We start from the raw sequence: 23,357 nt of genomic DNA on the forward strand, positions 1-23,357 counted from the left end.
TTCTCCAAAAGCACCTACTACTCTCAACTTGACTTCTCATGTCCACATTCCACTGATATCAGATCCAGGTTATCTCCCATTAACTACTGTTTTGTTTTGTTTTGTTTTGTTTTGTTTTGTTTTTTCTTTAAAGATTAGCTAGGTCTCTCCACCTCAATTACTTCATTTTTCTCATATTTGACCAGATTATACACACTCCACCTGTCTATTTGTTTGTTCATACTTTCTGCTTCCAACCTAACTTTAAGGTCAAACTGTGGGTTCAAGCCAGTTACTAATATCATTTAGGTATCAGCTTAAATGTGTTTTTATTTCCCTTTACCTTTCTAGTCTGAATTAGGTGTGCCCCCCCCCACTATATTTTTAATGTCATAGGACTTAAAACATTTTGTTACATCATCTGTTTACAATGCTGGTATTCTGAACAAACACTATCAGCTCTCTGAAATAAGCATGTTTTTGTATATGACAAAAGAAATATAATAAAAATACACATAAAATATGAAAGATGAAGTTTCTTCCATGTGCCACCTATAATCATGAGTCTTGTGATTGGTCAACTAAATAATTGAAAGCCTGAAAGCTGAAAGCTAGGAATGCAAGAGGGTATTATTTGTGAGTGGTTCATGGATTGATGACTAGAGGTATATGGACTTGAACGAATAACAACCTCATACTCTTCTTCTCCTCATGCAAAAATAAATAAGCAGTAAAACAAAAAGTCTCAACTCCTGAAAAACAACTCTCAACTTATTAGTTCTATATGACAGGGCTAATAAAGGGATAAAAACAAAAGTAATGTAATAGCTCTAATGTATCTAACAACTAAACTGACTAGTCATAGCTTGCCCCCTCCCCACATATATGTTGTTAATGTCACTGATTCATCATACTCAATAAGGTGTTTTCAGGAAACAAAATTGATTACTTACAGTTTGTAATAACAGACACAGCAGTGACTACCACTCTGCTTGGTGTTGCCGGGTTGACCTGTGTTTAGGATTCTGCCTGACAGTCATCAGCCACACAGACTTTAGATGTCAGAAGACAGGAGCCTGGGGGGCTCAGTCAGGTAGAGCCCTGTGTCGGGCTCTGTGCTGATAGCCTAGAGCTGCTTTGGATTCTCTGTCTCCCTCTCTCTTAGCCCCCCACCCCAAAATAAATAATAAACATTAAAAAAAAATAAAAGATGATAGAAAACAGTTTCTACTTCAAAATTACAGTCTTGGGGCATCTGGATGGCTCAGAAATTGAGCAGCTGATTCTTGATTTTGCCTCAAGTCATGATCCCAGGGTTGTGGGATCGAGGCCTGTATCAAGCTTGGCATTAAGCATGGATCCTGCTTTAGATTCTCTCTCTCCCTCTCTCTCCAATAAAATTTTAGAAATTACAGTCTTTTCTAAAGTACTGAGACAAAAAATATGACCTTGGCCCAAAGAGAATTTTTCAAACTTTATTAAGTTCACTTCTCCCAGAGGATTTTACTAGTTTTCCCATTAGGTAATGATGGCTGTATCATATAAAACCAAGCAGAAATTACTCCCGTCAGTATTATAATACACTAGCTAATATTGAGTACTTTATATGGTAAGAACTAAAAAAAAAAAAAAAACAAGTTCTCCTTGTAAACATTGGATGAATTATTAATTTATCTCATTTAAAAAATAACTTATAGTTTGTAGTATAGAAATCTCTATCTATTAAGTTTTCTTAGTTTTCTTAGTTACAATATGATATTCCACCATCAGGACTAGCTACATAGTTTGTGGAATCAAGTACAAAAGGAAAATGCTGGGCCCCTTGCTCACAACTGTTAAAACCTTCAAGGCGGTGACAGTTGACCATTAAACCAAGCATGGGGTGCTATGTGACTTCACAGACTGCAAGCCCTGGCTGTAATTTAGAGTTTTTGTATCAATTGCCTTATCATATACATATAATTACAAATAAAAACCCTTCATCTTCCAGAAGAATAGACACAGCCATCAACATTTGCACACGAAGAAACTGGAGCCCAGAAAAGCATGATCTAGTAAAACGTCCCAGGCAGTCAGCAGGGGTACTCAGGCAATAACGTATGTGTCCTAACTCCAGTCTCACTCTCTGTTTACTCTATCAGATTTCATCTCCAAATCGAACTCCAATTTCAACAAATGGCAAAGACATTTATGACCAATATACACTGCTCCACTTCAAAACATCACCTCTGGAGTCAATTCTAGGAATTTAATTGTATGAGACAAACAACAACTGTTACTTTTGTGAATTATTTTTTTGCCCCATTCAGAGTCCAAAACATTGCAGAACTGGGGAAATGAGAAAACTCATAAAGCAGCAGCTCCTTTCTACCCAGTGCAGCTGAGAGATGCAATTAATAAAAATGGAGAGACTCGGCAGCCTAGCACGCATCCAAAGTAATAACTCCCTTTATGAATATGAGACATAGGTCTCAGAGTATCTTGAGGCAGGTTTCTGCTCTATTGATCACATTGTCAGACAACACATTTCATATCACTGAACACGTCCTATTTCAGAAGACGTGAGAAAGGGACACTGGAGGAAACATAAATGTCAGAGGAAATAAGAATGCCTGTGAACCTCAGCATGTGTTTCTTGAGCAATAAAGGTGGTCTGGCTTGGGAAGTCAGTCCCAGGAGTTATCAGAAATTAGAAAAGCATCCATAGCTGGTGAAGTACTTGGACATATGCTAAGTAGACAGTGTGGCATGAAAGTCCAAGCTATTGCAAGGATTCGTTTCCTGGGAAGTACCAGGAAACTATCAGTCTCTCATTCCGCCTTTCACTTGGCATTTGGCAAATTCTTAGGTACCAGGTCATATACTTAGCCACACTGATTCCTATGATATAAGTCATTCTGTCCATTGGATGCAAGTATAAATTCAATGCATTGTCCAATTAACCTACACCGTCTCCACAATTTTTTGTCCCATCAATCCTTTCAGCGAGTTAAAAGGCAAGAGAATTCATCAGATATTTATTTAAAAAGGAAGGATCCTTGACGTGACAACTAAATTCTTTTCAGTGGTTGTCTTTTTAAACTGGTGATGAGAGGGGCGCCTGGGTGGCTTAGTCGGTTAAGCGTCCGACTTTCGCTTAGGTCATGATCTCCCGGTTCGTGGGTTCGAGCCCCGCGTCGGGCTCTGTGCGGACTGCCAGCTCAGAGCCTGGAGCCTGTTTCAGTCTGTGACTCCCTCTCTCTCTGACCCTCCCCTGCTCACGCTGTCTCTCTCTCTCTCTTTCTCTCTCTCCTAGAAATAAATAAAAAATATTTAAAAAAAATTAAAAAAAATAAACTGGTGAGGAGAAAGTTCTCTTGTTCTCTACACTCTCTTTGTAATGCCCCTAACCTAGCTCTCACTCTGTTTTTTTCAATTCCATGCTGGACCCTCAATCTTTTTGACATTTCCTTGTCATTCAGAGATCCTATTTGGTTTGACTAAGTCACATTTAGTGAATCAGAAAATGTACTGAACACCTACTAGCTGCTTTATGTACATTATTTCTAGATGTTGATAAACACTGCATGTGAAAATGTCATTCACACTTCAAACGCTAAGTGGAATGGAGATAGGTTTTGAACATTAAGATGTGAAGCAAGAAATGTATTTTGCAGCTGTGAGGGTTGAGGAAGACAACCTAAATTGGTGGCACTCAATTTCCTGATATGGCTGAAATTGCAAATGGGACTCTCCTTAGGCGTCGGGATTTAGAGAGAAACATAATTTCAAAATTTTCTTTTTCCTTTTGAATTAAATTAGGCAAAACATGTGGCCCCCCTGTAAAACACACTGAGAATACATCTATGACAGAACAAGTATTATGTTGTTGTTCAAATTGCTTTTCCTATCTGTCTGTCTCTATTAGGTTATATACCTTTTGAAGCAAAAACATGCTAATTGTTCTTCTACGTCCAAAACTTACCGTATTGTACAGAAAATCAAATCCTTAACAACAATTTTAATAAGGTGTTACATTCTTGCATCACATTACACATTATGTTAAGTGCCTGGTGTTCGTGATGCTAGTTCATCTTCGTAGTAACCTAATGATTTCAATATTTGTTAGTATTTCCATTTTAATAGAGGGACATTGAGGCTATAATCCAACACACTGAATTTAGGGTTTAGGTTCTAAACTAACCCCTTCCTAGTGGAAAGCCCCAGGTTAGCTTCCCTTCAATTTCAGCAGCAGTCGTCTGAGTCCTGAGATGTAAACAGAGAAAAGACACAGACTCCTGTGACGGTCCCTAGAAATGATCTTTAGGATGAGATACACACCAGCCCATCAAATAGTACATACTTGGCCGGAGCCACAGCCTCTCTTTAATGTAGGAGCATGGTCACTATGATAGTTGGCAGCAGGGAGTTCATCCTACTGAAAAAACAACTCACCCAAACCGCAAGTTCTTAATATCCAGGTTTTATCTAACGTGTTTTCTCCTACATCCAAGAACAGAGAAGATATGGATGTGTATGTGCTTCTTTGTGTCTTGTGTCCTTTGGATTGCTTCCATGTGTAGTTCCATAAATGGGCCTGTTTTATGTCATCCCAAAGTCTTTTGGTGGTAAACACTTATCTTTGAGTTACCACTTGACTAGAAGGAGACCAATTACCCAGTGGATGTATATGACTTGTTTTTATTGTAACTTCTTCTACATTAACTGGTGTGTTATTTTCTCATTCTCTCTTTTACGCTTCAACCTATAGAGGAGGAAAATTCTGCCCCTACCGCTCCTTTCTGTCTCTACTCATTACTAACTACCTTTCCCCAAAGAAGGAGAAGCAGAAGTGATTGGTCAGAACTAAGTACTGAATGTAACATAAAAGGCACCCAACCATTAGTGGTTTTCTGCTTCCAGTTCTTTCACCCAAATGTAGCATTCTGTCTTCTGTATCTGGAAGTCCTGAGGTAGGTGCAGGTTGGATGTGGTCCACTGACCTCTTCACACCTTCAGCTCCATCTCACATTGGGGGGGTAGGGGTGTGTGTGAAACATACTTTTCATTCTTGTCCATGTGACTTATAGGATAAAAAGATTCCGAGTTGATTCCATAGACCCCAAAAATGGAAAGGTGTAGGACAGTATTCTTTGATCTGCAGGCTAATGTTTCCTGAAGAAAAAATGAAATCCAGAAAATCCCTATCGTTTTGTATATGTTTGTCTGATAATTAATAATGTTGGACCTCTGTTTTTCATTTAGCTATTTTGTTTTTGTTCTTGAATGTTATCAACCTGAGAAAGGTAGAATGATGAATGATGGGATTTGGGCACCAAAACCCCACCTTACATACTTAACATGTATTTCTTTCCTCTACTTTACAGGCCTCCAGAGATAGTTAGGGCAAAGAGGTATCCAGAAAAAGGGGAGGGAATTTGAGGAGACAAGGAAATCCTCAACTCAACCTTTGTTGAACATGATGTTTCCTGAGGCTCAGCCACCGACATTCCTTTCTTCCCTGGCTGGGTAGGGCCGATAGTAGTATTTGGCCACCAGTATTCATATTCTCCTTCCAGAATCTTAGCTGGGCACATGGCCAACTCACAAAAGACTCCATTTTCCAGGAGGCTTTGTGTCCATGTGACTAAGTGCTAAGCAGCAGTGTTATGTGTGCCGCTTCTGAAGCTGACTCATAAACGAACAAGTCTTGTATCTCCTTGGTCCCAGGTGCAGGTACCAAGCAACTGCAGATGAAGGTATATCTTGACGATAGCAGAGCTCATTACTGGTTATAGACTTCTTATTTTTATTTGTTTTTTCAATGTTTATTTATTTGTTTTCAGAGAGAGAGAGGCACAGAGAGAGAGGGAGAGAGAGATTCTTAAGCAGGCTCTCACAGTCAGCTCGGAGACTGAAGTGGGGCTCGATCCCATGAACCGTGAAATCATGACCTGCGCCAAAATCAAGTCTGACACTGAACTGACTGAGCCACGCAGGTGCCGTGGACTTCTTATTTTTAACTATTACAGGAAAGAAAAGTAAGCTTCTCTAATGCTTACATTATTGTGCCTTGGGTCTTTTGGTTGCATGATTTTAGACTCTACCCCCAACTAATACAGGGAAAGGAGCTCCTTAGAAACCTGGCTTACTCTCTTTCCCTGTATTTCATTTCTCACAAGTCCCTGATTACACAGATCCTTAGCTCATACAATAGTTTTCAAGATGTCTTTGGTCATGATACATTTGAGACCTAAAGTACAATTTTTTTTTCTTGATACAAAAAGATATGTATTCCTTACTTTTTACTGATGTTCTTCTAAACCAATGATGCCTTCCTTCCATTTTGAAAACAAAGATAGTCACATTATTTTTAGTCCTCCCATCTTTAATCCTTACCATAAATAAAACATTTGGATATTTATGATTTCACCTTTGCAAATACAAGTACAGAATGATGGATGGTGCCCAACACTCATCCATTAACAATTTCAACATTTTTTTCCCTTTGTAATGCCTGCCTTCACCAGCCTCTCCATAGTGAATGCATTTGCTCTTCTGGAACATTTTTTACTAAAAGGCATAGTAAACATCACTCCAAAGAGCAACTCAAAGGAAAAAAAACTCCACAATATAAATTTTCATACATTGCAGAATCTGTGGAAAGTAAGATGGTATGATTTAGAGAATCGAGGATTTCAAACTATATAGACTTGGGTTTAAATAGTTTGTTATCTATGAATATTGGTTAAGTTTACCTCTTCAAGCCCAAGTTTCTCATTGATGAAAGAGAAGAGCGATAGTTGCCTTATGTGAGTTAAATGAGATGATACATGTAAAGTGTAGTTTGTAGAGTGAATAGCACATTGCTGACACATGTAGCCACTAACTTACTGTTAATTCTTTTTGAAGTTACTGTTTTGATTATTTTCTAAATTCATCTTCGCAAGTATTTGACAGTCAGTGTATTTGGAGGGAGCATCTAAAGACAAGATGTTTGCCTGGTTAGAGAGAGTGGATGTTTTGTCAAGCCATTGGGGCCTACTCCAAATTCACGAAAACAACACAAAATGCTTACTGAACTGTAGAATGCTAATTATGCACCCTATTTATAATGATCTTACAAAGTCTCATTACCTACAGCAGTCACAATGCATTCATCTCATTTCTGTTTAGGCTGGGAAAATTACAGGAAGGCCTTGTCATTCTTTTTGGAGTTTTCTGTATTTGGTGACATTTCCCCAGCTCACTGCAAAACAGCAGCTGCAATTAATTACTTTTTGAATCGACTGGAGGACAGCTTGTAAGTTTTCTGCTGCCCTCTGTCAATTCTGGCACAATGAATTCTCTTTTAAAGTTGCATTTTACAACTTGCATTTCAAGCATTTCAAGGATTGCAGGGCCTGAATATAAAATGGAAAACGGGGGACCGTTTTGTATTTAGTATTTTTCCAGAAGATACAGCACTAGAATGTTAATCAACTTAGGACCCTAATGTTTGCAATTAAGAAATATATTTTTTATTTGAAAGTCTAAAACTTTGTGGAAATCTCCCAGTTGTTGAGCTGACATCCTCTTAAGACTCTAAAAGGGCACTAAGGATCTCAGCCAGTTTGGGATTACCTATGCTGACAACCTCATTTTCCAAAGTTTTAATCTGAAAGTGAAATGCAATGAGCAAAGAAAATCCTAGCCTGAAAGTTCTTGTCAATCCTATTTAGTTGATAATTGCAAATACTCCCACTGTGTTCATTTGATTTCAAATGAAATGTCTTGCATTTATTTTGCCTTTAAGTTTTCAGATCATATGTAGACCACGTATCACAGAACCTTTTCTGCTACTGGAGTCCATCTCCATAAATTGACATTAAGCCAAGGTGAGGGAGCATAACTCCAATCAGATAAATGATTCCCTAGTTGATCATTTATAAATGATTTCAGAAGGTATTTCTGAATATAGGTTTTATGTAGGAAACCCGATGACCTTCAAAGTCACTTTAAACAGAATGATCACATTACATCTAAAAGAGGACTATATCTGAGATGAGGTCACTTTCTCTACTCTGTGCCCCTGCTCAGCACCTGCGTTGTATCTGCTCCACATAAATAACAAACAATTCTCAGTTTTACAGATGATGGAATCCAGGCCAGTTCATATTGACCTCTTTCAGAAGTTTCTAGACATAAATATTTTGAAAATGTGAGGTTTCAAGAATATTGCCAGCTGAATCCACATTGAGAATAAGGAGGGCTTATTAAATAAAAAGATTTTGCAAGTGTGAGAACCTGGTTTCCTATAAATGAGTCGAATGTCAAAAGTAATCACATTTGCGTGTGTCCATTCAGTCAGCTGATTCTTTTATTTCAATAGTAGTAAAACAAGATGTTAGAGGATGCCTTTTTATGTCTCAGATTGACTGAGTTGTCAATATGATAGTTTATCGTGGAGTCAAACAGAAGGGAGAGACAAACCCTCCATATGCCAATTTTCAGACGAAATGATCCAAAACCTGTTCACAGAATCCAAAATCTTTTCATCCATTTCATAAATATAATAAGGGGCAAAGTTTGAGGAGAGGCTTTTATGAATGAGATTGGTGAGCACTATTCTTTACAGAGAGCTGTTGCTTTGCCAAGATCTCACCACACTCCTTCCAAGGGATGAGAAGTAAGACATGAGTTTCTAATTTCAAGCTTAGAAAGAGGGCTTCACGAATATCAAAATATAATTTTCAAAAAGTTAACTGTCATACAAACAAACACTGAGACAATAACATATGTAACTCATAAATGAGTAAACCAACCTGGTGACAAAATAAGAAAAGAAAAAAATATATATATATTTTACTGAATATATATATTCAGTAAAAAATATAAATTATATAAATATATGTTTTATAATGTTATATAACATAATATATAAAAATATACATATATATTCGTTAAATAGCAAATGCCAGATAGGATTTCAAAATTAGATAGAAAATTATATGCTGTCCTATAAGACAAAACAATCCTAACCAGAGAAATCAATGATTTTCTTTACTAAAGAAATCATTTCCATCTCTACTGATCAAAAATAATTTGCTTTAATCTAGTTAATATCCAACTTTCCAGAGTCTGAGACTTAATTAATGGCAAATAGTAATTCAATACTGTTTTCTTTTTGTAGGGTAACATGACCTCTGGACAGGTTAGTCAGACAATACTCTAAGACTAATTTGAAAGGTCACACAGTAATTTTTGCCTTATTTATAAGTTTTGGATTCTATCCTTGTTAAGGAAATCATTCAGAATGTTTTAGATGTATTCCCTGAAATCCAAAAACAGAGAGCAGTACCTGACTCCTGCCTGAAGAAGCTAAAGTGAACAACAGCTGGGGTCTAATCAGATGCCTAGAGATATAGAAGGCAATAGTAGGGCAGACTAACATCTCTGGTGAAACTCACTTTCGTGCTTCTGCACTGAAATGGTCCTGAAACCCAAGTGTCATAGGAATGTTCTCCAGTGAGCAGCTCTGGGCTTTGTGGTTGAGAGAGTAAAAACAGAAGCTTTCTGGTCCTGACCAGTATGGTCTTCTAGAGGGGCACAGAGACCTTGGGAAAAAGCCTGGGACTAGATTACTGGATGCCCAGCGGTTGAGTTAGAGGTTACAAGAGACCCTCTGGGAGATAGATACATCTAGTTGATTATGACAGTTGTAGGCAAGAACGGCCAGGTAGGCAACCTTTGAAGTGCCAACAAAGTACCCACAAGAGAAAGATCTAGCTTTCATCATTATCCAGGCCCACTCAGGATTCTTTTTTTTTATTTTTATTTTATTTTTTTATTTTTTTATTTCTGAGAGAGAGATAGAGACAGCATGAGCAGAGGACGGTCAGAGAGAGAGAGAGACACAGAATCCGAAGCAGGCTCCAGGCTCTGAGCTAGCTGTCAGCACAAAGCCCGATGCTGGGCTTGAACCCATGAACTGTGAGATCATGATCCAAGCCGAAGTTGGACACTCAACCGACTGAGCCACCCAGGCGCCCCCCCACTCAGGATTCTAACTAAAGCCATCTGCCAAGCATATTGCTAACAAGTAAAACAAGTAAGAACTACAGACTCACCTAACCCCCACCCTGGAAGAAAAACAGAGAATATGAACAGGAAAAAAAAGCAGAGACTAGGTGTACCTCACAACCCTCCCCAAGCAGCTTTCTGCTTGAAATAAGTTAAATCAGAGATGTGTGTGTGTGTGTGTGTGTGTGTCTGTGTGTGTCTGTGTGTGTCTCTGTGCGTGGTCCTTATTTCCACATCACACACTCCACATATACTGTAGTTATTTTTTTCTTTCTAAAATTTTAACTGAACCATATCATCTTTTCCCCCAGTTTTATTGAGATGTAATCGACATATAACATTGCATTTAGTTTAAAGTGTACAACATAATGATTTATTTATATATTTCAAAATGATTATCATACTAAATTTAGTCAACCATCCATCAACTCACATAGTTACAAATTTGTTTTCTTATGACAAGAACTTTTAAAATCTACTCCCTTAGCAATTTTCAGATATACAATATACATTTGGTATGGTACCTCCAGTCCCAATACTGTACATTTCATTCCCCAAATTAGTTTATCTTATAACTGGGAGTCTGTACCTTTTGACCACCTTCACTCATGTCTCCACCCTCTGCCCCCACGTGAAGTACATTATCTTAGAGATCTGCCATTAAGGTTAGAATTTTAACACTTATGTTGGACAGGATATTAATTTTGGATACTGACTGAATATTGAATTTCTGAATTATGACTTTTTATGACTGAAATTGATGATTCATTGTATGTTTGTTTTTAATCTGAATGGGTACAGACGAGCCATGAGCCTGCCCCAGTTTTTACTGAGGGACAGGGAAGGAATCTCTCTCTCTAAATAAAAATTTAAAGGAACAATGAGAAATATAAATAAAAATGCATTGTAGTTACAATCTACACACCATGCTTTTTCATAGTAGAAATTACTTCCCTTGTATGAAGAACCCAGAGAGGGGGACTTACACACATCCCAGGACCATATCTAATCACCTCACCATGATCCCATGTTGGTATTTTGGGGTTTAGGATTTGAAAGTAAAGCTTCACCACCAAGTTGGTAAAGAACTAAAGAAATCAGAAATATAGTAAATGATACTTTATTCCCCATTCCACTTTGAGATGTCTGTGCTAAACTTTTTAGGTGTATGATATAAAGAAAAATGTATACCATTCCAATAGAGAAACATTTTTTGCTTTCCAATATGACAGTAACAGCCTGGAAGATATGTGATAATCCTCATAAGTAATTTTTTTTATTTATTTTTATTTATTTATTTCTAGGAGAGAGAGAGAGAGAGACACCATGAGCAGGGGAGGGTCAGAGAGAGAGGGAGACACAGACTGTGAAACAGGCTCCAGGCTCTGAGCTGGCAGTCAGCACAGAGCCCGACAGGGGGCTCGAACCCACGAACCGCGAGATCATGACCTAAGCGAAAGTCGGACGCTTAACCGACTAAGCCACCCAGGCGCCCCCTCATAAGTAAATTTTTACTTTTCTGGGTAAAAATGAAATTTATTCATTTGAAAAAAATATTTTTGGTTTCTTTGGCTTATTTTGGCTTATTTTGGCTTGGATGATGCATGGTATTGTAGCAAAATTGAGGATTTCAAATTAAACAGTTCTTAATTTAATTGCCACCTCTACCATGTTTTTAATAATTTTATTCATTTTATATTTTAGTTAATATACAGTGCAATATTGGTTTCAGAAGTTGAATTCAGTGATTTATCACTTATGTACAACACCCAGTGCTCATCACAAGTGCTTTAATGCCAATCACCCACCTAGCCCATTTCCCACTCACCTCCCTCCACCAGCCCTCAGTTTGTTCTCTGTCATTAAGAGTCTCTTATGATTTGTTTCCCTTCTCCACCACGTCTTCCCATATGTTCATCTGTTTTGTTTCTTTAATTTCACATCTGAGTGAAATCATGTGATATTTGTCTTTCTCTAACTTACTTAACTTAGCAGAATACATTCTAGCTCTATCCACGTTGTTGCAAATGGCAGGCTTTCATTTTTTGATGGCTGAGTAATATTCCAACACACACACACACACACACACACCAATCTTTATCCATTTATCATTCAGTGGATATTTGGGCTCTTTCCATAGTTTGGCTGTTGTTGATAATGCTATTATAAACATTGGGGTTCATGTACCCCTTTGAATCTGTATTTTTGTATCCTTTGAGTACAATTGCTATATTGTAGGGTAATTCTATTTTTAGTTTTTAGTTTTAGGTTTTTGTTTGTGTTTTGTTTCTTTGTTTTTCTTACTAATTCAAGTTAGTTAACATACAGTGTAGTCTTGGCTTCAGGAATAGAACCCAGTGATTCACCTTCTATACCAAATCATCTCTCTGATTTGAGCAAGATGTTTAATCCTTCAGAGCCTCAGTTTTCTCATCAATAAAATAGAGATAATACCCACTTCATTACATTTTAAATGGAATTTCTCACCATTCTGTACTTCAAATGGAGATTAAACCATATAACAGGAATAGCCTGACAAGGAAAAAGAATTTAACTTTTTGGAAAAATAACTTGTAATCTTCAAAGCTTATTACAATGTTTGTGACCCGGTAAATAGTTTTTCCTTCTATGTTTGACATGAAGATTTTGGATTTGAACTTCAAATTCAAATGGCATCCCATTAGGTCCACTCTGCTGAGCTCTGCTCCAGGGACTAGTAGAGGGTCATTGGTTTTCCTCAGAACTCTGAGCTGCCTGGCTGCAGCTAGTGACTCAGGGGGTTCTAATGCCAGGCACTTTGATTACTCTCTGGCTTCAGGTCATAATTCAAAGGGTAGAATTCGTTTTGAAAATCTCTAAGCAATTTAGATCCTGGGATAGAAATTTCAAAAGCCAGCTGTTTGAATTCCCATGCTCTGAAGACACAACAATTTGAGAGCTATGTATAAACCTAGATGCTAGCTTGCTGTGAAATTTTGAGGAAAAATAAAGCTACTTTAGAAAGAGGACTATGAAACAACTGTATGCTGAAGACTCTGATGTTCTTCTCAGAACTTGGTGGGAAAGTAGTGGATGAATGAAGCTCCAGAAACAGAGGACTGCTTTGGGTCTCTATGAACCCACCTTAGGAACAAGAAGCAAGAACTAGCTCTGATGTTGTCAGAAAAAAAAAAAAATTCTGAGCATGAATCTGGATATAGAGTCCAGTAAAAGGTAATAATGAGATGTGAGAATCAACTGATCAGTTGACAAAGGACAAAAGAACCCTAGGTCCAGTGCAAGGTAAACCATTTTGACACATTCTGCAGAGTCAAAATTCAACAATACAACCAACATCTTACAAACCTAAGTATCTGCATTAATGACATTTAGGAAGAAAAATCAGTGTGCATATTAAAACTTTGGTCAAGACACCAAGCAAATGGGCTATATTCACAATTATATAGCATTCAGTAGAACCAATAGTAAGTCTAGAATTCTGTATATGAATGAGCCCAATAGTTCAGCATTTCCAACCTGAGGATAAACTAAAGCACTTGTCCACTGGCTCTGGATCCCACTAGAGGAATATTCCTGGGGATATTAGGCACCTACATTCCAGATTGCAGGTGCCTGCTTGATGACTGGGTCCCACAAAGATTACAGAATAGGAGGAGAGTTTGCTTCTGTAAAATGAAAGCTCCCTGGAGGCAAGGAACTTGTCATCATCATGAGATGAATGGCTAACATCATAAATGAGGCTGTGAAAATATTACTTGGGGCACAGGAGGTGTACAGCATAGCCACAGCTGATGGTGTAATGAGATGTAATTATCAATGTAATTATCAGACATGGATAAATATTTTTTGATGAATGTTAAAAAAAAGATTAGAAAGGAAAATAAATGGTTCTAAGGTAGAAAACTAGTGAAAGGAAGATCTAATGTTGATGAAGAGAGTCGAGAAAAGACCTCTTTGAGAAACTGACCTATACTCTAAGTTCAAATTACAATCATGGTAGAGGACCTTTAAAGGCTCTTCTAGTTCATAAGCTATAAGAGAGAACAGGCTGAGCAAGGGCATTTTCAGCTACTGGGATGAATATGGAATGTATTAAATATCATCTGGGAATACTAAAGGAAGTTCCTGACAAAATTAGCCCCCTCAATGTGTATCATAGTGTCTAGATTTCTAGTATTATTCTATTCCCCCCAGTCTTGCGTTACATACAGAAGATGTATTTTTAAAAACCAGTTGTACCTCAGTTATTTGGTACAGTTCTCTGTATAGCAGAATGTTAGTTTCTATAATCTTCTTTGTCACTATTCCTGGGTATAAGAAAGATATTAGCTGGCTACCCTACTTCATAACAAGAAATAAACTAATGTCTTCTTCCCATTAAACTGGATTTCTTCCATTTCTTCCCAACAAACCTCATACGTGTTTGTTTTTGCCAAGCACCGCAACAAATTTTAAATTGTTTTCCTTTTGGAAAGACCCAATATATGGTTTTCCAAAGACATTTTCCTCTATTATTTGACATATGTTTTCAGTTCATTTGTACTCAACTCAAACTGTTGCTTAATAAAAGCCATTTCATGTCCAAGCCAAATTTTGACGATTATTGCATCTTTCCCCAAAAAACCTGTTAAGAAGAAATTATATTCTGCCAGCAGGAAATAGAACTGGACTAATGGTAAATTTTGTTCCTCTGAAAATCAGAGGCTAGTTTGAAGGGGTTAAAAAAGAAACTAAACTAACCACCCTTGATTAGTAGGCACAGGAAACTGGCAAACTTTTAAACTGAAGACAAATGAAAAGATTCTTAACTAGTAAAAGAAGATGTAATTCCAGGGAAGCCAAAACCTTGGTTTTAGATAAACAAATTAGAGACTGAATTCACTTTATGAGTTTAGTTTTTTTAAAAAAAAAAAAAAAAACAGGTGAAAGAATTCAGTTCCAGCCAACTGACTTGCTTCTTCCGCCCTGAGGAAGAACAGATGGATGGAGCAGTCTGGAGGTGCCTCGCTAGCTAAGGAGAGAATAGACCTTGAAATAGTTCACTTAGTCAGACCTCTCATTACTTTAACTACTACTCAGCACAGAATGGCACAACATGGATAATAAAGTATTATGTTCCCAAAGGCAGCTTCTTGAAAGGCTAGCTTGGCAGCTGTTCATTTCACCTGGAAACTTCAATTCACCATTACAACAAATGGTGTCTGGCATGGAACTGTGAGAGGTCCCTAATCCATTAACATCAAGAGACAAGTTTTAAAGGGACAGTTTTCCTTTCTGTGCATTATAGTTTAGCAAAGGTCATAATCGTTTATAATGCCCAAAATGTGCAAGCAAATGACTTTGATTACACAGTAATATAAGGCAAGGAATGTTCGTCCTCACATTGATTTGATGAGCCTAAGAAAATCTGAAGAATAGGACATCACAAAACTGCACATTTTTCTTTTCAGTGGCATTCTGCCTGAGTGTCTCAGTTTCTCTTTCTCTCCCTGTCCCCAAACATTTTTCTAGGTATCTCAATGACGATAAGCCACTGATGCTGAAAATATAGAGGTGTCCTCTGAGATTATGTTGCCCGGGGCTATTTGTTAATAGCTATTATTAATATTTAAGCTACCTCAGTAATAATTTTTGCCAGTGTATAAGCCTAAGGAAAGGTTTGTTATTTAAGGCTTAGATTTATAGCTTTGACTTCCATGTTTTCGAAAAAAAAAAAAAACATATAGAGAAATAAACCTTTAATTAAAGTGAAAGTCTAATGAATATGAGAAAGTATCTTAATTGTGAATAGATTTATTGGATTTAGCTTTACTGGGCTTACAAAGCATGGACCTCCAGGGATTGGACATCACTGAGATTATCCTTGACACCTAAAGGGAAACAGCTTGGTCAGGATTTAGTGATTGAGAACAAGCACAATTTTCTGGAGTTCAAGCACACCGATATTATTTTTATGAGGTTAAGCCAAGGCGCATCATAGGCTTGCGTTGTAAGAAGAATTATATTTCTGGATCTTCAAGGATTCTGTGGGGACTCCAGATTGGCTTAAAGGGAATCCACTGACTCATTAATTTCTGCTAATCCCCAATCCATTTTTTTCTAATATCTTATCACACATTAATTCAAAACTATTCTGGGCCATACCATAAATTCCTTTGCTCTTGTGTCTTTTCATCACACCTCATGAACAGAACTTCATGTCTTAGGCGGCCCACTTTCTGCTTTCTCTCTCTGTCATTGCCCAAGTGAGCCAAGTACCCACAGTCCTCCTATTGGATTATTATAAATTCGAGTTCACTAGCTTTAAAGGAGCTGTCAAAACGATTTACCAATACTACTTGATTCTCTGGTCCTCTGCTTGTCCCAATTCCCCACAGTCTTGCTGCTGAGCTCCAGATAAACACACACACACACACACATTTTTGTGCCCCCTCTGTAGAAAGAAACTAATAATAAACAAGCCTTCTACATTTGTTGGAAGAATTAAATGAATTGTTATGTGAAGCTCTTAAAATAATGCCTGGTGAACAAGGGTTACATACCATTGTTGTTGTTGATGATGATGATGATGATGACAATGATGATGATGATGATGATATACAGTTGCCTAATCTACATTTCTATTTGAAGACAGCTTAAATTCAACATATCAGGGCTGAATTTATAGGCTTCTCAAACAAACATTTTAGGAGCACCTCGTTCAATGAACCACCATTCATCCAATTTTACAAGCCAAAGCTAAGGAGACATTCTTGACACTTTTCTTCTCTCTCACCAATCCTCATGCTGATATACAATCTATTAAGCAGCCAACAGTGTGGTAGGCACAGTGTGCTGTGGGAAGCACTAACTGTTTCTTTCTCTCTCTTTCCTGTATTCTAGCCGCATTTTCCCCCTTTCATTCTCTTACACATGCAAAGCTTTTATAGACACTGCATCTTCTGTCCATTATTCTCTTACTCCACCTGCTCAGGTCTAATTTTGATTAACTTCTTCATTTCCTCTCTTCACTTCCACTGGGATATAATCTTTGTTCTCTCTATAGGGCAGGTAACTTTTTTATATCTTCCCTTAGAATTGTGTTTTGTTTTTTCATAAGACTACTATCAGTTTTAACTAAGCATCCTTTGGTCTGATAATGTAATTAATTATCCTCTATCTAGAATACAAGATCCACAAGATATGGAGACCACATCTGGTTTTGCTGACCAATATATCCACATAGCCTAGCACAGTTCCTAGGGCCCAGTTGAAGATAAAAATCTATTTTTCCAGAAAATGAGAGAGGCAAAATTTTCCATAAGAAAATGGAAATCATTTGGACATCAAAGGAACCAATACACAAATGAAATATAGAATAGAAGAAATGGTAGAGAAAATCACTGAATCCAAAATCAGTTCTTTAAAAAGATCAGCGAAATTGGAACATCTTTAGCTAAACTGGCCAGGAAAGGAGAGAAAATGCAAATTACTAACACTGGAAATGAAAGAGAGGACATTATTGCCAACCTTACAGAAATAAAAAGTATTATAAGACAATACTTATATTGTATGACAACAAGTTAGAGTATGTAGGTGAAATTTTTTAAATCTAGAAAGACACAAATTACTGAAATAGACTTAGGAAGATTAGAAAATCTAATATATATCATAAGTAAAATTTGAATTATTAATTTAGAAAACTTCCTACAAAAGTGTCTAAGCACAGAAGTCCTTTATTAATTATAGCAAACATTTAAAGGAAAATTAGTACAAATATTTCAAAAACCCTTGCAAAATATAGAAAAGAAGGATTACTTTTGAGCTCACTATATGAGACCATAATCATGATATCAACCAAATAAAGACAACAGATAAAGGAGGAAAACCTACAGAACAATATCCTAAGGTTCAAAAATCTTGAATAAACTACTAGCACTGATTCCAGAATCATATAAAAAGAATATTCAGGGTTAATTGTGTATCATTATGTGAAAGAATGAATTTAGACCCCTATCTCACACCACATAACATATGTGTACGTGTGTGAGTGTGTGTGTATTTCAAGCCACATATATAATTTCAAATATTTTAGTAGTCACTTTGAAAAATTTTTACTTTAACAAGTATTTGATGGTAAAAATGTTGAATGCTTCCTTTTTTTAAAAAAAAAATAATGTTTATGTATTTATTTTGAGGGAGAGAGAGAGCAGGATAGGGGCAGAGAGAGGAAGAGAAAGAGAGAGAATCCCAAGCAGGCTCTGCGTTGTCAGCACAGAGCCCAACACAGGCCTCGATCTCACAAACATGAGCTGAAATCATGAGTCCTATGCTTTACCAACTGAGCCACCCAAGTGCCCCTGAATGCTTCCCTTCTAAGTCAAGGACCCTAGCAAGAATTTCTGTGATTACTATTTATTTCTATTCAAGATAGTGAAGGTTCTAGCCAGCACAACAAGATAAGAAATAGGAATGAAATCAATCAGATTGGAAAAGAAGAAATCAAACTTTTTTAAGTCACATATGGCATAATTATCTATGAAGAAAATCTCACAGAATCTACAAGAAAGCTGCTAGAAACCCTGAGTTTGGGAAATTTTAGAATACAACATAAATATGAGAGATCAATTTTATTTCTTGATACTAGTAACAAACAGTTGGATATTGAAATTAAAATACCACTTAAAATAGCAAAAATATGAACAATTAGGAATAAACCTGATAGAATATGCACAAGACCTGTTCACTATAAACTACAAAACATTTAGGAGAAGAATTGAAGATCTAAACAAATTGAGAGACCTACCACATTAATTGTAAGTCTTGATGTTGTTAATGCGTCACTTCTTCCATATCCATTCATAGAGTTGATGCAATGAAATCAAAATACTATCAGGTACTTTATAAAAACTGACAACTTTAAAAATAAAGAACAAATTTGGAGCACTTACACTACTCATTATATAAGTATAGTATAAAGACAACATGATGTTGCATAAAGATAGACAAGCAGAGCAATGTAATAGAATAGAAAATCCAATAATTATATGTATACATTCAAGTAAATTTCCACAAAGACTCATAGGCAATTCACTGGAGAAAGAAGTTATTTCAATAAATTACAATAGAACAATTAAATGTCCAAAGGTAGAAAATTGAACTTGAATCCATTTCTTATGCCATATACAAAAATTAGCTAAAAATGAATCATAGACCTAAATGTAAAAACAAAACTATAAAACATGTGTAGAAATAAACATAGGAGAAAATCTTTTTGATCTTGTATTATTAGACAAAGATTTTTTACATACAATTAATTTACAGCCTATGGCAAATTTAACAAATTGAACTTCATCAAAATTAGGAACTTAGGCTTTTTGAAAGGAAGAGAATGAAAATTCAAGTCATAGACTAGGAGAAGATATTTCCCTATCACTCATGTGACGAAGGACATAGATAATATATACCTATAAGTTTAATAACTCTCAAAACCCAATAATAAGATTACACAAAAATGTAATAAATTGGACAAAAATTTAAAAGATGCCTCAGAAAAGAAATATATAAACATATATGGATTGCAAATAAGTTCATGAAAAGATATTCACCATAATTAGTTCTTTGAGGAATGAAGACCAAAATATGATAGTAACACATATTATTAGACCATCTAAAGTTAAAAAGACATATCATATTAAGTACTGGACAGATTGTCTCATACAACTGAATCTTTCATACACTGATGGGAATATAAAATGATACAATCACTTTAGAAATAGTTTAATAGCTTTTTAAAAAGCTGAGTATACCTCTATTACATAACCTAATCACTCCACTCCTAGGTACTTATCCAAAAGAAATGAAAGTATATGTCCACAAATGACTGGAACTCAAAATTTCATAGCAACTTTATTTGTAATCGACAAAAATTGAAAGAATGTGAATGGATAAGCAAATTGTGGTATATTCATAAAATGGAATAATATCCTTCAATAAAGAATAAGCTATTGCTACATGCAAATACATGGATGTATTTCCAAATAATTATTCTGAAGGAAGAAGCCTGAAGAAAAGAGTGCCTGCTGTATGGTTCCATTTGCATGAATTCTAGGAAATTTAAACTCTAGTGAAAGAAAGCACATTAGTATCTGCTTCAGGATGAATGTAGACATAAGCAGTGGGAGGGAGGCATCACAGGGGTCATTAGGAAATAGCAGTGTCAGGCAGAATTGTCATTTCTAATCATGTATCTGTAGATTTCAAGGACTAAAATCTTGCCTTAAGGTCACTTATTCCTTGCCTGAATTTCAGGGTTTATCTGTTCTGATAGCTGTTGTTACTGATATCATTTTAATTGTATAATTGGTCAAATCATTTTTATTGTCAGCAAAATTATCCTTTCCAAATATGATCTGAATTTCCTTCTAGGTTTCATTTGAAATAAATCTATAGGTGTGGCATTGAGAACACAAATGACAGTGTTTGATAGATAATTAAACATAGTACCTATATTAAACTTGTCCTTGAGGATATGACCCCAGATATCAAGAGTTAGTTCGATAATATTTCAAATGTAAAGTGAGAAAACTTACCTTCCTTCCAAGGACAGGCCATTCATCTGACCAAAGCTTCTCAAGTTTTACTTGAAATATTTTTTTCTTTTGTTTGTTTTTGTTTTTGTTTTTGTTTTAGAAATGTAGTGAGCAGGGGAGAGGCAGAGAAAGAGGGAGACAGAATCCCAAGGCTCTGTGCTGTCAGTGCAAATCCCAAGCAGGCTCTGTGCTTGAACTCACGAACTTGTGACATCATGACCTGAGCCAAAACCAGGAGTCAGATACTTAACAAACTAAGCCACCCAAACACCCGATATTTTACTTGAAATGTTAATACAATTGCTTTTGTAGGCTGTGGCTGTCTCCAATAACATGCATATTTATTTTTGGCCTCTTATGTAGATCCTGTGTCTGTTAAAAAAAACCAAAACATTATTTAGAACATTTTTCCATAGAAATTTTTACAGGAAATGCTTTACACCCCAGAGTAATATGCCATATTCCCCAAAGTTACAGTGCTTCTCTGATTCTCAGTCTAGAGTAGAGGATGCAGAAGGAGTAGATTCCCTCTAGATATGATAAATTAAATATATGTTATATAATTATAAATATGTAATATATTAATATATATTAGTATATTCTAAATCTATATTAATATATACACTGAAATACTAAGGTATTATAACCAAGAGGAAAATTATTGGTGTTATTTTCTTCATGTTGTTTATCTTTTAATTTTCTTAAAATAAGCATAGTATTCAATTTTAATAACAAAAAAAAATTAAAGAGACAAGTTGGAAAAACCAGAACCAATTTTGTAGCCTTTCAAGTTGGTGAAGCTAAAATTATCCAAAGACAGTAGAAAACTTTCTAAATTGAAAAAGAAAAAGTAATTATTGAAATGTAAGACTTGTGAAATCAATGATGATACTTATTTTCAATTCAAACTATATTTTGTTGCAATTCATATATTCAGTATCAGAACCCTGTATTATATATAAAGGCTACAAAAATTAGTAAAACACTACTTCTGCCCTTAAAATAATAGTCAGATGGAGGAGATGGACACATATACAAGTATAGAAGCTTCTTTACTGACATACACATTAAGTTCTGAAATTTGCTCCCTCAAATTCAATTTCTTTAGTAACCTAAGTGCTATAGATGTAGACACCAATACCATTTGTTGGTGGTAGTCACACTTGACTGTCTTTTAAGCCAGTCTGGAGGTTGTTTCCCATGCCTTGTTTTAAAGAGGGCTCTATTTATTTTTGGGGGTGGGGGGAGAATGCACACTCACAAACAGGGGAGGGGCAAGGAGAGAGGGAGAGTATCCCAAGCAGGCCCCATGCTCAGCATGGAGCCCTGTGTGCAGCTCAAACTAATGAACTGTGAGATCATGACCGACCTGAGCCTGTATCAAGAATTGAGTGCTCAATCAGCCTAGCCACCCAGGTGCCCTTCCCCTGTTTATATACAAGTTCACAAGTATAAGCAATGTGTGTATAGCAGTGGTGCTCCTCCAACATGTAATATGGTAGAGAGAGTATACTAAATGTCAAGAAGACACAGAAACAAGAAAGGAAGGGTATTGGAAACCATCAAATCTCTCTCTTTTTAGGAATTGCAAGCTAGCATGTGACATTAATGAGTGGACAACAAAGTCTTGTAGAAAGATTATAACTATCTTTTAGGGAATTTAAATTCTCAGTTTTGCACTTCTTAGGATCAGTGCCTTTATTCAGCAATAGTAAATAGAGACGTAGCTGTTAGATGGTCAAGCTGAATCTACACTCACACTAGGACTGTCCAAGAAATTGCTCATATTGCCAATTTAGACTTTTTAGATTTGTTACATTTTTGCAAATTTCTCCTCTGCAACTAATTTAGATGAGACAAGAATACATGCACACAGTTGATTCTCATTATTTGTGGATTCTGTACTGTAAATTTGCCTACTTGCTAGAATTTATTTGTAACATTAAGCCAATACTTGTGAAGTTTTATGCTTGCTTGGGTAGCACATACACTAACTCTGGAATGATACAGAGATTAGCATGCCCCTGCACAAAGATGACACACAAATTCATGAAGCGTTCCATAAGAAGAAAGTATTTGCTGGGTTTTTGGACTATTCACAGACAATGCACAAAATGATAAATTGGAATCACCTGATGCACATTTCCAGCTGAAGTCAAATAAGGCCACACTGTCTTTTTGTTTCAGCTCTGGTATCGTAAACAAGTGTCTTTTTCATGGTTCGTTAAGTGTCACCTTGTTTTGATATTTTTGTGTTTTTTGTCAATTTTGCTGTTTAATGTGACCCCCACAGGTAGTACTGAAGTGCTGTCTAGTGTTACTAAGTGCAAAAAAGCTGCAATGTGCCTAATGGAGAGATACATATGTTCGGTAACCTTCATTCAAACATGAATTCCAGTGTTGTTGGTCCTGAATTTAATGTTAATGATTTGGCAATATATATTAAATCAGGTATCTTTAAATAGAAGTTCACATAAAACAAGGCTTTATATTGATCAGTTGGCAAGAATGTTGTGACAAGTGGCTTGCAGGAACCTAACTCTGTATTTCCCCCGGGAACAATGATTCAGTGTTTGCTAACTCAGTGTTTGCAACAGCTAAATAGAATGGAACTAATGAGAATGAGAATCATTGGTATGTGTGTATATGTGCACATATAGTTTATTTTAAACATATACATCTGTATACATGTATACATACATATACACACAAATATGCATATTGACTAATCAATTGACTGATACTAACCATGAAGCTTAACCTTAG

The 23,357-nt window shown here is 36.2% G+C and overlaps 1 pseudogene; it reads left to right on the forward strand.

Annotated features, from left to right (window-relative positions):
* The first annotated feature begins 22,561 nt into the window (after window positions 1-22,561).
* LOC120225408 lies at window positions 22,562-22,660 on the forward strand (annotated as a pseudogene).
* Window positions 22,661-23,357: the final 697 nt, after the last annotated feature.

The sequence above is a fragment of the Hyaena hyaena genome, unplaced genomic scaffold (assembly GCF_003009895.1).
Source record: "Hyaena hyaena isolate Hyena2069 unplaced genomic scaffold, ASM300989v1 scaffold_1392, whole genome shotgun sequence".
NCBI classification, from domain to species: Eukaryota; Metazoa; Chordata; class Mammalia; order Carnivora; family Hyaenidae; genus Hyaena; species Hyaena hyaena.